The following is a 15,241-nucleotide window of genomic DNA, read 5'->3' on the forward strand; positions in this document are numbered from 1 at the left end:
CTATCTTCAGGAAGGCGCAAGGCATTAGCTAATACTAACTAACTGGCCTCCAGCAGTTTGGAGACCTCAAGTTAAGTAAACAAGAGGGAATTATGGCTGGTTTACAGTTCAGACAGGCTTCCCCCTGCCTAGCTTCTTCCCAGCCCTGACCCAAAATAGCAGAGCTCTTCTTCAGGGAGTCTGGGGAATAAGAGATTTTTTTTTAACTTCTCTGGTAACCTGGATTTCCCCCTAGAGTGTCTTGTCTCTGGATCAGCTTATCCCCTTATTTTATTTTTTAAACCCTTACCTTCTTTCTTAGAATTAATATTATGGATTGATTCCAAAGCAGAAGAGCAGTAAGGGCTAGGCAATGGGGGTCAAGTGACTTGCACAGGGTCACACAGCTGGGAAGTGTCTGAGGCCAGATTTGAACCAAGGACCTTCTGTCTCTAGACCTAGTTCTCAATCCACTGAGTCACTGAGCTGCCCCCTCCCCTTATTTTAGAGAGATTCACTTTAGTCCCCTTCCTCTTTCCATTTACTCACTAACATTTATGTAAGTTTCCATGATGGGTTAACCCTATAACTTGAACTAGTAGGTTTGATCCCCTATGAGATGACGTTAACAAAAGTCCAAGATATACTCTGAGTTCCTAAAACTATAACCCATGGGCCCCCACCAGTGTGTTTCCCTTTAATAATGAGTCAGAGGATACAAATAGCTCAAAGCAATGGCTATTTTTTAAATAATGTTGTCAGAATGTAGAAACAAAACATTCTCCCTATAAGTTTTGGGCATACTCTCCCACCAACACATACAACATTACTAGAAAGAGTGGGCATACACTAGTAGAGAGGATCTTACATAGAGAATGCACATGAACAGAGTAACCAATATCTGTGGCACTCTAGGGCCCTGACTTTATTTACCTTTGTCTGATGTAGCATATCTGCTGGGAAGGGTGCCATTGGCCTTCCTGGGTCTACTCTTCTCCATAGCTCATCGGGGCTCCTCAGTTGGACTCCCTGGACCTGCTTTTTGGGGTTCAGTGTCTCTTGCCAGACCACTTACCCCACTTCCAGTTTCCCAATGTTTTCAGCTTGAAAAGAGGTCATTTAGGGTATGAGAGGCTCAGAGTTCCACTTCTTTTACAAGCTATGAATGAAACCACTCAAAGGGTAAAATCTGAATGGCTCTTTGTGTTTGTGACTCCCTCTTATTCCCTATAATGTAGATGGAGTAAAGGGGTCCCCTATCCAGGAGTCCCCTATTCAAACCGCAACATCCTTTCTTATCCACATGTAGGACCCTCGTGATCCCATAATTATTGACAAGCATTTATTAATCACCTGCAGTGTATCAGGCACTCTGCTAAATAATAGAGGATACTCAAAAAGAAACAGAAACAGAAAAACAGTCCCTGTTCTCAAGAAACTCACGACCTAATTCTGGGATTGGGTAGGAGATGCGAACAAGATTATACGTGTGTGTCTATGTCTGTACACATACATATATCAATAACAACAAGTACATTAGCAAATTAGAGAGCATCAACAAAGAGGGATCAGGAAAGGAGAATTTGGGGGCAGCTAGGTAGCACAGTGGCTAGAGATCCAGGTACAGAGACTAGAAGACCTGGATTCAAATCCATCCTCAGACACTTCTTAGCTATATGAATCTGGGCAAATCTCTTAACCCCCAATTTCTTAGCCATTAGCACTCCTCTGCCTTGGAACCTATACTTGATGCTGATTCTAAGACAGAAAGTAAGGTTAAAAAAAAGATAATTGCAACACAGAAATCGAATCTCTATTGGCAGAAGTTTCCTCACGGGGAGTTTCCTATTCAGTGAAATCATATATAAAATCCATTTGTTTTCACATCATGAATTATAAAATCCAACTGGGGACATTTTCCTGTTCTTTGTCCCAGGTGTGCTACACTCCCGAGCATCAAAATTGTCCATTATGGCTCCAATAAATATGGCCTATAAAATGGCATAAATCCCAGAACCCTCCAGTTTCTGGGGATTTGGAGAAAATCGGTCCTTTCCGTCCAATCTACCTCCCAGTTCAGATGGTTTTGAGACACTCTGCCTATCACAAGTCTTTCTTAAATGCCGCCATTATGGACGAAGCAACTGTATAGTTTCTGAAGGTGAAAAAGCCAAAAAAGGAAACTGTCTCTACCCTGGAGGAGCTGACACACCAGCTTCCACTCAAGCTAGGCTTGTCTCTGAAACAAACCACCCTCGTCACCACCACCAGCTCCACTAATAACAATAATATTGCATATTAATAATAAGATATAAAATGCAATAATATCAATAATATTGTTTGTTGGACCTGAAATCGGTCAACCAACAAGTATTTATTAAACACCTACTGTGTGCCAGGCACTGTGCCAAATGCTTGGGGTACAAGAAGAGTAAAAAAATGCCCCTTGCCCTCAAGGAGCTCATAATCTAATGGGTCACCCAACTAGGAGACAGATTTGAATAAATTTAAATAAATATGGCCAATAAAATGGCATAAATCCCAGAACCCTCCAGTTTCTAGAGATTTGGAGAAAATCGGTCCTTTCCGTCCAATCTACCTCCAAAGCTCCCAGCTAGCACAGTACCTAGAACATAGTAGGCTCCATAGAAACCCTAGCTATGATGATGATGATTTTTATTTTATTATTACTAATACTAATAATGTTAATATTATTATATGATCTTATTCCCCTATTAATAATGACAGCAATAGAGACTGTTTATACATCACTTTAAGATTCCCAAAGCATTTCCCCTTTGAATACTCCAGCTGCAATAAATACAAGTTACACATAACAGAAAGACTGAAAAGTCCTGACCCAAAGGCCTTCTCTTCCCCAGCGGGCCTCTGCCTGAGGTTGGGGAACTCTGCTTCCTGGCGTGTTATTTTGCCAGGCCGCCAGGTCTTTCCCCTTGGCGCTACCCAGTTTAAGGCTCCTTGGAGGTGGGCAGGAGAGCAGCCCTCACTCATTGGGATCTCTCCTCCGGCAGGCAGGATTTGGATTTCCCACTGCATTTCCAGGCTCCCTGCGGATATATTAGTCCCTGCTGGCTAAAATCTGAATTCCAATCAGGAATGCAAACACTGCAGAATATAAACAGGGCTCCCCCTGTTTCTAGAATTCTAAACTTGCAAGGATCATTAGCAAATCATTCAGGGGTCATCTGTCACCTAGATCAAAAGCACAGAAGGAATGTTGGATCAATGGGCCTCCCCGAGCTTCAGAGACTTCCCAGCAGTGGACTCCTTGCAGAAAGAAGAAACCGGGTGGGGGGGGGGCCCCAGCATCCCCAAGCTGCCCCCATGTGTCTGCCGGAGGTCAGCCTGCCTGCTCTCATCCAAGGCCTTCCAACGAGCATCCATTAGGGGTCAGACCCTGGCCTGGGTGCTGAGGACCAGAGATTTCCGGAATAAATAGGTTTTTGTCACAGCTGGGCGTTGGTTAAAATACTAGCATCCTTCAGAGGGAGGAAAGTGCAGAGAATCACTAATGAGATGGGCTGCATCACATTCCATTCCACTCCTCTGTTGACACACCTGGTCCATGATTTAAAAAAATAATGCCAACGGGCTCCAGGAAAGCATCGTTAATACCCTTCTTTGTTAGCTTCAGGGAGTATTTATTAAGGAGGCAGGCAGAGGGGGGAAGATGCAGAGTTAGGCAATTCTAAAGGGAGAGTCTCAAAGTCAGGAAGTCCAGGGTTCAAATGCTGTCTGTCGTGCATCCTGGCTCGGTGACCCTGAGCAAGTATTTTCACTTTACAAGGGTATGCTGCAGAGTAGATGCAAGCCTACATTAGGGGAGGGAGTTTCCTCACCTGGGAGTTCTCCATGTTAATGAAACCATAGTCTTTAGCCCTAGTTATAGGGCATATTTCCACAGAATTATAGATTGAGACCTGGAAAGGACCTCAGAGGCCAGTCCAATCCCTTCATTTTACAAATGAGGAAACTGAGGCCCCAAGTGGAAAAGTGGGACTTGTCAGTGGGATTTGAACCCAAGGTCTTTGGTTCCAGAATCAGTATGTTTTCTTGTGTGCCACAGAGGTCAAAGGAAGTCATGTAGGTAAAGTGTTTGGGGGTCATCTAGTGGATAGAGTGCCAGGCCTGGAATCAGGAGGACTTCAAATTTGGCCACAGACACATTCTAGCTATGTGACCCTGGGTAAGTCTCTTAATTCTGATTGCCTAGCTCAGGAAGGAAGGAAGGAAGGAAGGAAGGAAGGAAGGAAGGAAGGAAGGAAGAGAGAAGGAGAGAAAGAGAGAAAGAAAGAAAGAAAGAAAGAAAGAAAGAAAGAAAGAAAGAAAGAAAGAAAGAAAGAAAGAAAGAAAGAAAGAAAGAAAGAAAGAAAGAAAGAAAGAAAGAAAGAAAGAAAGAAAGAAAGAAAGAAAGAAAGAAAGAAAGAAAGAAAGAAAGGGAGGAAGGGAGGATTCAAAAATTTTAAAAGTTGGAAGGGATCATAGAGTGCATCTATTTCAACTGTCTTACTTTAAGATTGGAGGAAATGAGGACCAAGGAGGTTATAGGCTACTAAGTGGTGCCTGGGTAGATAGAGGTCCAGGCCTAAAGTCAGAAAGACCTCAGATCAAATCCAGATGTGGACACCTCCTAGCTATGTAACCCTGGGTAAGTCACTTAACCTCTGTTTGCCTCAATTTCCTCATCTATGAAAGGGGATCATAACAATACCTACCTCTAGGGTTTTGTGAGAATTCAGAGACAATCATTGTAAAGTCTACATAAATGCTAGCTATGATTATTATAGATTTAGACCCAGAAGGGACCTCAGAGGCCATCCAGTTTAACCTCTCCAATTTTACAAATGAGAAAACTGGAGGCTCATTTAAGTGAAATAACTTGCCAAAGGTCCCAATTAATCAATCCACTAAGGGACTATGTCCTAGTCACAGGGAGTACAGAGATTTAAGCAAAACAATCCCTGCCTTCAAGGAGTCTGTATTCTATAGTACTTACTAGGATTTGACCATTTGAACCCAAGGCTTCAGCCTGTAAATTCAGTTCCTCTTCTGCTCTGCCCCCCTGCTTTTCTATAAGCCAAAGATCCATCTCAGGGACAGCTAGATGGCTCAGTGGAAGAAAATCAGACCTAGAGATGGAAGATTCTGTGTTCAGATCTGACCCCATATACTTCCTAGCTATGTGACCCTGGGCAAGTCACTTATCCCCCCCCCCTTCCCATTGCCTAGTCCTTACTGCCCTTCTGCCTTGGAATCAACACATGGTATTGATTCTAAGACAGAAGGGAAGGGTTAAAAAAATAGACCACAGAGTCAAAAGTGGCCCAGATTTGAGGAAAAGAAATCTGTCTCAGGCTCTGGGGAAGAAAGCAGAAGAAAGCCTCTCTCCTCCCCTTGAAAATCCACATTTTTTTCTCAACCTTCTCTATCCACATCGGCTCCTGTTTCCTGTCAGAGGGCAGAAATTACAATACTTTAACTGTGTATGGAACCCATCGAGAGAAAGCTGCCATTTATCTCCCTTAGAAAGGAAGGGGGTGAGGGAGGCTGTAGGGGAGGAAGAAAAGAAGGAAGGAGGGATTCTCTCCCCTTCATCCTCCCCATCTTAGAACCCAGCAGGAGCTAGCAAGATGTGCCCACCACAAGGATTATTTAGTGTGGCAAATAAAAGATATTTGTGTCCTGGCATCCCCAGCTGGTTCCTGACCTTGGATTTGATTTTATAACTGACTATAGATTGTACAGGCGGCTAACTGGATTGGCAAAAATCTATTTCCCGGGCTGGTGGTGGAGGGGGGAGAGGGGGGATGTATTTTCTCTTTGTCACTGCTCCCAAAGCCAAGTCCCACCTCCCAACCCCAGCCCCCACTTGCCCCTGATAATGGTCCCCAGCCCTGAGCCTGCAGGGTGAATCAGGGCCCTTCATCTATTCTAGCAAAACAAACTCTGAAAAATAGAGAGGGACCGCCACGCTGACAGGCTCCCTCATTAATAACCCCACCTACTGTCACCATGAATCCTTCCAGCACCAGCATCTGCCACTCCAGCTTTGGAGACGGGACTGAACCCAGTCCAATCCTATGCTGGAAGCATTTATTGAGTCCCCAAATGGGCCAGGCACTCTGCCAGGCACTGGGGGGCACCAAAATAAAATGGGCGTAGGAGGGGGGATAGTCCTTGCCTTGAAGGAACTTACATGTTACTGGGGTGAAAGGTGGGGAGGGGGCTACATCATGGAAACACATATGAGATTACTTGAAGAAGAAAAGAATATTATGGGGATCAGGAAAGGCCATCGATCAGTTGATCATCAACCAGCATTATTTAAGCGCCTACTGTGTGTGCCAGGCACTGGGCCAGGTGTGGAAGTTTTGTTTGTTGTTATTCAATCATTTCAGTCGTGTCTGGCTGACTCTTCATGACTCCATTTGGGGTTTTCTTGGCAGAGAGATACTGAAGAGGTTTACCATTTCCTTCTCCAGTTCATTTGGCAGATGAGGAAACTGAGGCAAACAGGATGAAGTGACTTGCCCAGCATCAAACAGTGAGTTTGCCATTTCCATCTCTAGTTCAACAGATGAGATAAACAGGGTTATGTAGCTCTTCCAAGGTCACACAGCTAAGAAATGTCTGAAAACAGATTTTTTTAATATATATAAACCCTCACCTTCCATCTTGGAATCAATACTGTGTATTGGCTCCAAGGCAGAAGAGTGGTAAGGGCTAGGCAATGGGGCTTAAGTGACTTACCCAGGGTCACACAGCTGAGAAGTAGCTGATGCCAGATTTGAACCCAGGACCTCCCATCTCTAGGCCTGGCTCTCAATCCACTGAAATCACTCAATGCCCCCTGAAATCAGATTTGAACTCACATCTTACTGACTCCAGGCCCTGGAGATCTATCCATTGTGCTACCTAGCTGCCAGGAGTCAAGGAGGGAAAGGCAAAATAAATGGCCCCATGCCCTTATATATATATAATATATATATATATTATATATATATAATATAATATAAGAGAAACTTATATTATAATGAAGGAGGCAACATGTACATAAATTAATACATGCAAATAAATTCTAGGAAAATTGAGAATTTTACAGTTGCAGAAATTGGGGTCCAAGAGTAAGATGCTCAAGGTCCAATAGATAGCAGCTGGCCTAGGATTCTCCAACTACCACATCCAACGCTCCTTCCAGGGCCGTCAATCATCTGTCATCCTCCCCCCTAGGTAGAGGCATTTTGTGGCCAGTCTTGAGGAGATGGATAAAGAGTGACGTTTTCTTGGACTTCCCTTTGGATTTTTCTTTTGATGCTTCCCCAAAGACCACCTACTAAGGGTCAACTGTGGCTTGGATGTGGGAAGACTTCACTTCTTCTCTTCCCAATACCAGCCCTCCTTCCCAATTTATGTTGAGGATATCAACATCTTACCAGTCATCCAAGCTGGAAATCTTGGAGACATTTTGGTTCTTCCCTTTCCCCCAAGCCACACATCCAAACAACTATCAAACCCTATTGATGGTGTCTGTACCAGACCCCTAGATTTTAAGAGATGCAGCAGACTTAGCCATGTTTGATGGCCATAGGAAAGGAATCAATGGACAAGGAGAGATAGTTGAACATTTTAAAGAGAGCAGAACCAACTGAGGGGCCAATTGTCTGGAAAATATAGGAGGGAAAGGATTTAAGGGCACCTATAGAAGGGATCCACACTATCTGAAACTGGGAGAAAGGAGGAGAGAACTGAGGATGTCAAGGGATTTTGAGATGAAGAAAAGGGGGGGAGAGACCTCTCTTCCCTAAAGGGAAAAACTGAGATATGTCTAGATCTATCTAACCCCAGTACCCCCAAATGGCATGGCAGACAAAGAGAGGGAAATGTGCCCTCCAGAGGTGGCAGCAGAGATGAGCAGAAACTCCTTAGATTCAAAGATTTCAGCTCAGCTGCCTTTGAATAATTCACCAGGATTTTCCAGCCCCAATCTCTATACATCTGCCATGGACCGGGTAGGAGGGGAAATGACAGTTGTTGACAATTTGCTTAGTAAACAGATCATTATTTCTCAGGCATACATATGTAAGAGCTGCTACCATGCTTCCTGAGCTGACTCAAATTTGAAGCCTGTTGACCTTTTCGTTCTGAAGCCCTCCCGATGTCATGGATCACGCCCATCTTCCCTGTCCTTTGTCCCCACCAAACAGACCAATCTTAGCCCCATCCTCACCCAACACCATGTCCCGAAACACCAAGCAGTCTTTTAATTCGAACATGAAGACAGAGAAAAAGCAAAAGAGAAAAAAAGAAGTAGGAAGGAGGCCGGATTTCTAGCTGGAAGGGGCTTTGGAGGTCATGGAATCCACCTCCCTTCATTTCAAACATCTGGCTATTGAAGCCAAAAGAGATTAAATAGCTCACTAAGTGTCTGAGCCAGGATTGGAATCCAGGTCTTCCCCACTCCAAGTCCACTGCCTTCTCCATTATACAGGCTGTCCCAGTCCAACAAAGATTTAAGAGACTGCTATCCAGAGGCCCTTACCACCCACTTTCACGTGAATTCTATACCTCTAATGAGTCTAGGTCTCCCTATTTTATGTTTGCTAATTACAATCAGAGATTCATTGAACAGGGTTATCCTGTTGTGATTTCTTTCCAAGAAACCTGAATAATTGTAATGGATGGATGAATAGATAAGAAATAGCCAATCAGAAGAGAGCTTTTCAAATTATATTCTGCTCTCCCCTTTCAAATACTTGCTCATAACCAAAATGGGCACTCTTATTTGAAAATAGTACTGTTTATTTGCATTCAACCCTCCCTGAAGAAATCAATGACCACCCAAAAATGCTTGATCTGAACATCCACACAGGAAATATCAAGTGGATGAAGAATGCCTATTGCCTAGAATATGACCTGTACTTGAAAAACTACTGCCCAAAAGTATTGTCATTCCTACTCAGGAGCCACTGGGGGCAGGAGATTCCATCACTGACTTCTTTCTTATCAAATTCTTTTTTAAGATGTAAATATTTTTGAGAGAAAAACTGAAGTAGCTCTGTGACCCTGAGAAGATAGTTTAACCTCACTTAGCCTGTTTTTTCATCACTGAAAAATGGGAACAATTTTGAGCACCTACTTCACAGGGTTGTTGTGAGGCTCAAATTATATAAAATACTTTGAAAATTTTAAAACAAAAAATATGCATGAAATTATTTGTACAAGATGACCTCTTTTTTTACAATCATGAGTTGAAAATTATACATAATACCAAACCGTATTATTTAATAAATATGTCTTATATGAATAAATGTAGGCACTTTATGACTTCTCTTAGACTTGTCTGAGTTCCCATCATCACTACTCTTGTACTTTGGGGCCATTATTAATAACTAAATAACAGTAGCAAAATATAGAGAAGCACTATTCTGATGGAAACAATTTGCTACAAGGAAGAATGCTAGAAATAAACTGAAGAAGGGAGGTCATGTGTGATGCAAAACAATGTCACGACTCACACTAACACTTCTCAGAGTGAGTGATTGGGCTGGCTAATATGAGATTTTATGCGCCTTCGGAAGATGACACAGATTTAGCACATAATTAAAAAATAATTTTACAGATTTCCTTTACTTTTTTCAATTTCCAGTCCCATAAGCCTGAATTTACATGTGCTGGGTTCACATTAAATGAGGTCCTTCTATATTGCGTAAAGGAAAAGAGCACCTAGTTCCACAACTCCTCAACTCAACACTTTGACCAGTAGACACAAGATCTCAGACTTTAAGTTGGAAGAAACCTTAGATATGGTCTATTCCTATTCTGCCCATTTACAAAGAAAGCAACTGAAGCACAGGCTAGGTGAAAGAACTCTTGGGAAGACATAGGTTCAAATCTGGCCTCAGACATTTCCTAGCTGTGTGACCCTGGGCAAGTCACTTAACTCTATTGCCTAGACCTTGTCTCTCTTCTGTCTTAGAATTGATAATAAGATCTAAGGGTGGGGGGGGGGGGGGAGGAAGGAAGGAAGGAAGGAAGGAAGGAAGGAAGGAAGGAAGGAAGGAAGGAAGGAAGGAAGGAAGGAAGGAAGGAAGGAAGGAAGGAAGGGAGGGAGGGAGGGAGGGAGGGAGGGAGGGAGGGAGGGAGGGAGGAAGGAAGGAAGGAAGGAAGGAAGGAAGGAAGGAAGGAAGGAAGGAAGGAAGGAAGGAAGGAAGGAAGGAAGGAAGGAAGGAAGGAAGGAAGGAAGGGAGGGAGGCAGGGAGGGAGGGAGGGAGGGAAGGAGGGAGAGAAATAAGCAAAGATCTTGATCTGGGTGAACAGGTAAGCAATAAAGTCAAAATCCAAACCCACGTCCTCTGAACTCAACTCTAGCACTCTCCTCACTACATCCAAATTACTAGCTACTTGGCTTTGGGCAATTTGTTTCTCTAACTTTTCCATTTCCTCCTTTCCATAAAGTGGAAATAATAATGCCTGTAGAACCTAACTCACAGGGTGGTATGTTTTGCATAACTTAAGCACTCTGTGAATGTCAGCTATCATTATTTCCTTAACTATAAAATGAAGGGCTTGGGCTGGATGGCTTCTTAGGTCTAAAACTAAAATCCTGTGTTCACTCTGCATGATACTGTCTCTCTCCACACTTAATTCTGTTGAACAGACTCTATAGAAGTTTGAGATAGAGACAGAGACAGAGACAGACAGACAGAGAGACAGAGACAGAGAGAGACAGACAAAGAGACAGAGACAGAGATGGAGACAGAGAGAGACAGACAAAGAGACAGAGAGACAGAGACAGAGATGGAGACAGAGAGAGACAGACAAAGAGATAGAGAGACAGAGACAGAGAGAGACAGACAGAGAGACAGAGACAGAGATGGAGACAGAGAGAGACAGAGAGAGGCAGAGAGAGTTGGAGACAGAGAGAGACATACAAAGAGACAGAGAGACAGAGACAGAGTTGGAGACAGAGAGAGACAGACAAAGAGACAGAGAGAGGCAGAGACAGAGTTGGAGACAGAGAGAGACAGACAAAGAGACAGAGAGACAGAGACAGAGATGGAGACAGAGAGAGACAGACAAAGAGACAGAGAGACAGAGACAGAGATGGAGACAGAGAGAGACAGACAAAGAGACAGAGAGACAGAGACAGAGATGGAGACAGAGAGAGACAGAGAGAGGCAGAGAGAGTTGGAGACAGAGAGAGACATACAAAGAGACAGAGAGACAGAGACAGAGTTGGAGACAAAGAGACAGAGAGAGGCAGAGACAGAGTTGGAGACAGAGAGAGACAGACAAAGAGACAGAGAGACAGAGACAGAGATGGAGACAGAGAGAGACAGAGAGAGGCAGAGACAGAGATGGAGACAGAGACAGACAAAGAGGCAGAGAGACAGAGACGGAGATGGAGATAGAGAGAGACAGAGAGAGGCAGAGACAGATAGAGAGAGAGAGACAAGAGACGGAGAGAAACTTTCCACAGATTAGAGACATGCGTCCTCAGGCCAGTTTACTCAGCCTACTCTGGTGGAAACTGGGCACAAGTTTGTACTCTTCCAGGAATGAGCGCTGAGATGTGTTTGCTTTGCTTTGCGATTCTGCCCCAATTAAACATTTTATTACATCAATATATGCTTTGTCTGTTCTGCTAGCCTGGTGGATACACTGAGTTTAAATGGTTGTAGAAGTTCCCAACTGACCTGGAAGGGGGCTCGAACCAAATGAGGTCGATCTATCATCCAGTAGATCCCCACATTAAATCCTGTGAATCCTGAATTGAGTGGAGCGCAGACTACACAAGGGAGGGAAGGGACCTCACGTGCTTTTTGGTCAACCTTTACTTGAATAAAAGGCTCCTCCCCCGCCCCTCCCAACTCCCTAACAAGAAATCCAACCTGCGCTTGGAGACGTCCAGTGACGGGGAGCCGCCGCCTCCCAAGAAGGCACCTCGTGCCGCCTCAGGATCGCTCTATTTATGAGGAAGTTTTTCCTGACATCAGGACAAAATGTGCCTCTCTGCAATTTCTACACATTGGTCCCAGTTCTGTCCTCTAGAGTCAAACAGAACAAATCTAATCCCTCGTCCATATGCCAGTCCTTTTAATATGTGAATACAGCAATCATGTCCCCAGTAAGTTTGCTCTTCTCTAGGCTAAATATACATCAGATATTTCTTCACTACTTCCTTACAGTGCCTACTAAAGGGAACTCTGCTATGTTGGCCACCCACTTGTAAAATGCTGTTCAAGGGGAAATAAGGAGACCCTCTTAATTGGAGCCTAGAATCAGCAAAATATAGTGGAAAGGGAAGGAAGGAAGGAAGGAAAGAAGGAAGGAAGGAAGGAAGGAAGGAAGGAAGGAAGGAAGGAAGGAAGGAAGGAAGGAAGGAAGGAAGGAAGGAAGGAAGGAAGGAAGGAAGGAAGGAAGGAAGGAAGGAAGGAAGGAAGGGAGGGAGGGAGGGAGGGAGGGAGGGAGGGAGGGAGGGAGGGAGGGAGGGAGGGAAGGAACGAAGGAAGGAAGGAAGGAGGAAAAAACTTATTAAGTTTCTACTATGTGCCAGGAACTGTGCCAAGCCCTTTTCAAATATTATGTCATTTGATCCTTGCAGCAATTCTGGAATATGGGTGCTATTATTATCCTCATTTTGCAATTGAAGAAACTGAGACACACAGAGATTATGTAACTTGCCCAGCGTCACATAGCTATAAGTATCTAAAGCTAGCTTTGAACTCAGATCTTCTTTGCTCCAGGTCCTATGCTCAATCCATTATGATATGTAGCTGTCTCCATGATGATAAGCTCATAGAATCTCCATCTCAAAGTCCATTTTAGGAATCATCTCGTCTGTAAGAGTCATTCTCCAAATGATAACTAGTCAAAGGATATGAACTTCAGAGAAAAAAAATCCAAGCTATCTAAATAATGGGGGGAAATGCTGCAAATCCCTGGTAATTAGAGAAATACATATTAAAACCACTCTGAGTGTTCACTTCATACCCATCAAACTGGCAAAGTTGGAAAAAGAAAAGGAAAATGGCATATAGTAGAGAGGCTGTGGGAAAACAGGCAAATTAGTGTGCAGTGTTGGTGAAACTATGAATTGGTAATGCCATTCTGGAAATAATTTGGAACTGTATTCAGAAAGTTACTAAATTGGGCCTCGCGTTTGACTCAGCCATGGCATTACTATTTCTGTGCCCCCAAAGAGATCAGAGAAAGAGGAAAAGACTGCATACGTACAAAATTATTTCTAGCTTCTTTTTTGGTGGTAGCAAAGAACCCGTGCGTAAGAGGGTGTCCATCAAATGGAGACTGGCTTAACAATTATGGAATATTAATGTAAATATTCATAAGAAATGAAAAAAGAAACGGTATCAGAGAAGTCTGGGAAGACTTCTGTGTACTGATGCAGTGAAATGAACAGCACTAGGAAAAATATACTATCATTACAAATCTCTTTAAGTGAACAATTTTGAAAGGCTTGAGAACAGTTGGTAACTCAGTGATGGTCCATAATTTCAGAGGACTGATGAAGGATGTTCCCTATCACCTGGCAGAGAATTAATGACCTAAATAGGCAGAATGTTGCATACATTTTTTGGTCATGACTACTATAGGAATTTGTTTTGCCTAACTGTGCCCAACCAGGGATCCCAGGGAAGCTAGGTGGCACAGTGGAGAGAGCACTGGCTAGAGTCAGGAAGACTCATCTTCCTGAGTTCAAATCTAGCCTCACATACTTCCTAGCTATGTGACCCTGTTTGCCTCAGTTTCTTCATCTGTAAAATGAGCTGGAGAAGGAAATGGCAAACCACTCCAGTGTCTTTGCCAAGAAAACCCCAAAAAGAGTCACAAAGAGTAGGAAATGACTGAAAAAGAAGTAAATAACAAATGCATATATGTTACAAGCTCTTTGTTTTGTTTGGAGAAGAGAGAAGAAAATGCTTGTTTATAAAAAGAAGTCATCTGCTTATAAAATACTTTTTTTTTAAGTGTAGCAGGGGTTAATCCAATAACCACTGGTCAATTGAGTCCTCACTGTGCTAGATGAAATTATAGTATGTAAGAGACCGTTAACAGAGAGAATGAGAGGTAGGGGTGCATCCCTTTCAGACTCTGAGTGGCCCATTTACATCTTATAATAGGTTGCTGACCATTGGATGGTGCAACTAATCATTCCCTGAAAGGATTCAACGTGCCCTTTGTGCCCTAGATAAAAAGCAAGCTGACTGCATTCTGAAACAGGCAAAAGGAGAGACATTTATGAAATAAGAGCCTAGCCTTTAGTATATTCTTCACCTTTTCCCTTGTGAATTTGGAAAGGAGAGGAAAGGAGGGATGGGAAGATTTCTCTTTCTTCCTCTCCCTATCAACAAAGGCTTCTGGAGGGGGCATCAAGGTGGCTCAGTGGGTAGAGAGTCAGGCCTGGAGAGGGGAAGTCTTGGGTTCAAATCTGTTCTCAGACACTTCCTAGCTGTGAGATCCTGGGCAAGTTTCTTAACCCCCACTGCCTATCCCTTACTGCTGTTCTGTCTTGGAACCAATACCTAGAATTGATTCTAAACCACAAGGTAAGGGTTAAAAAAGTCAATTGAACCTAGATTTGGGATTCAAATCTAGCCTCAGACACCTCCTAGCTGTGTGACTAACCTCGGGCAAGTCCCTTAACCCCCCTGCCTGACCCTTATTGCTATTCTGTGTTAGAACCAATACTAGTATTGATTCTAAAACAGAAGGTAAGGGTTAAAAAAAGAAGTCAACTGAACCTAGGTCTTGGGTTCAAATGTGACCTCAGACACATCCTAGCTGTGTGACCCTGGGCAAGTCCCTTAACCCCCATTGCCAAGTCCTTACCGCTCTTCTGTCTTGGAACCAAAACACAGTACTGATTCTAAGAGGGAAGGAAAGGGTTAAAAAAAATGTCAGTCCACCAGGCCAAGTTTCCTGGGCCTCAGGCCAATGCTACATCCTTCAACTCCTGGAGGAGTCCAACTCAGGGGCTGAGTGTTCTTCTAAACAATGCTCTTCGAAAGAGTAAAGTCATAGTGCTCCCTCCCTCTCCCTCCTTCCTGTCCACACCCCCAGTGCCTATCCAATGTGTCCATCTGGCCTAAAGGAAAACTGACAGGATGCTGGGCCCAACTCCACTGGAGCCAAATTCCTCCCAGGTTCCCCAGCTCAGGCTCTCAGGCCCCTGGACACCAGCTCAGAAACCTTGACTCCTCCCTCAGGCCTGACCCAGCCA

At 43.7% G+C, this 15,241-nt stretch overlaps 1 long non-coding RNA gene across 1 annotated transcript in view; it reads right to left on the reverse strand.

The window, feature by feature from the left end:
* The window catches only part of LOC103105366 (uncharacterized), a 35,272-nt gene extending 23,488 nt beyond the window's left edge, over positions 1-11,784 (reverse strand). The window contains exon 1 of the long non-coding RNA XR_008917344.1: positions 11,697-11,784. This is a non-coding gene — a long non-coding RNA (uncharacterized LOC103105366). The remainder of the gene's footprint in view (positions 1-11,696) is intronic.
* Between the last annotated feature and the right edge of the window lie 3,457 nt (positions 11,785-15,241).

Source organism: Monodelphis domestica, chromosome 3, assembly GCF_027887165.1.
Source record: "Monodelphis domestica isolate mMonDom1 chromosome 3, mMonDom1.pri, whole genome shotgun sequence".
Lineage (NCBI taxonomy): Eukaryota > Metazoa > Chordata > Mammalia > Didelphimorphia > Didelphidae > Monodelphis > Monodelphis domestica.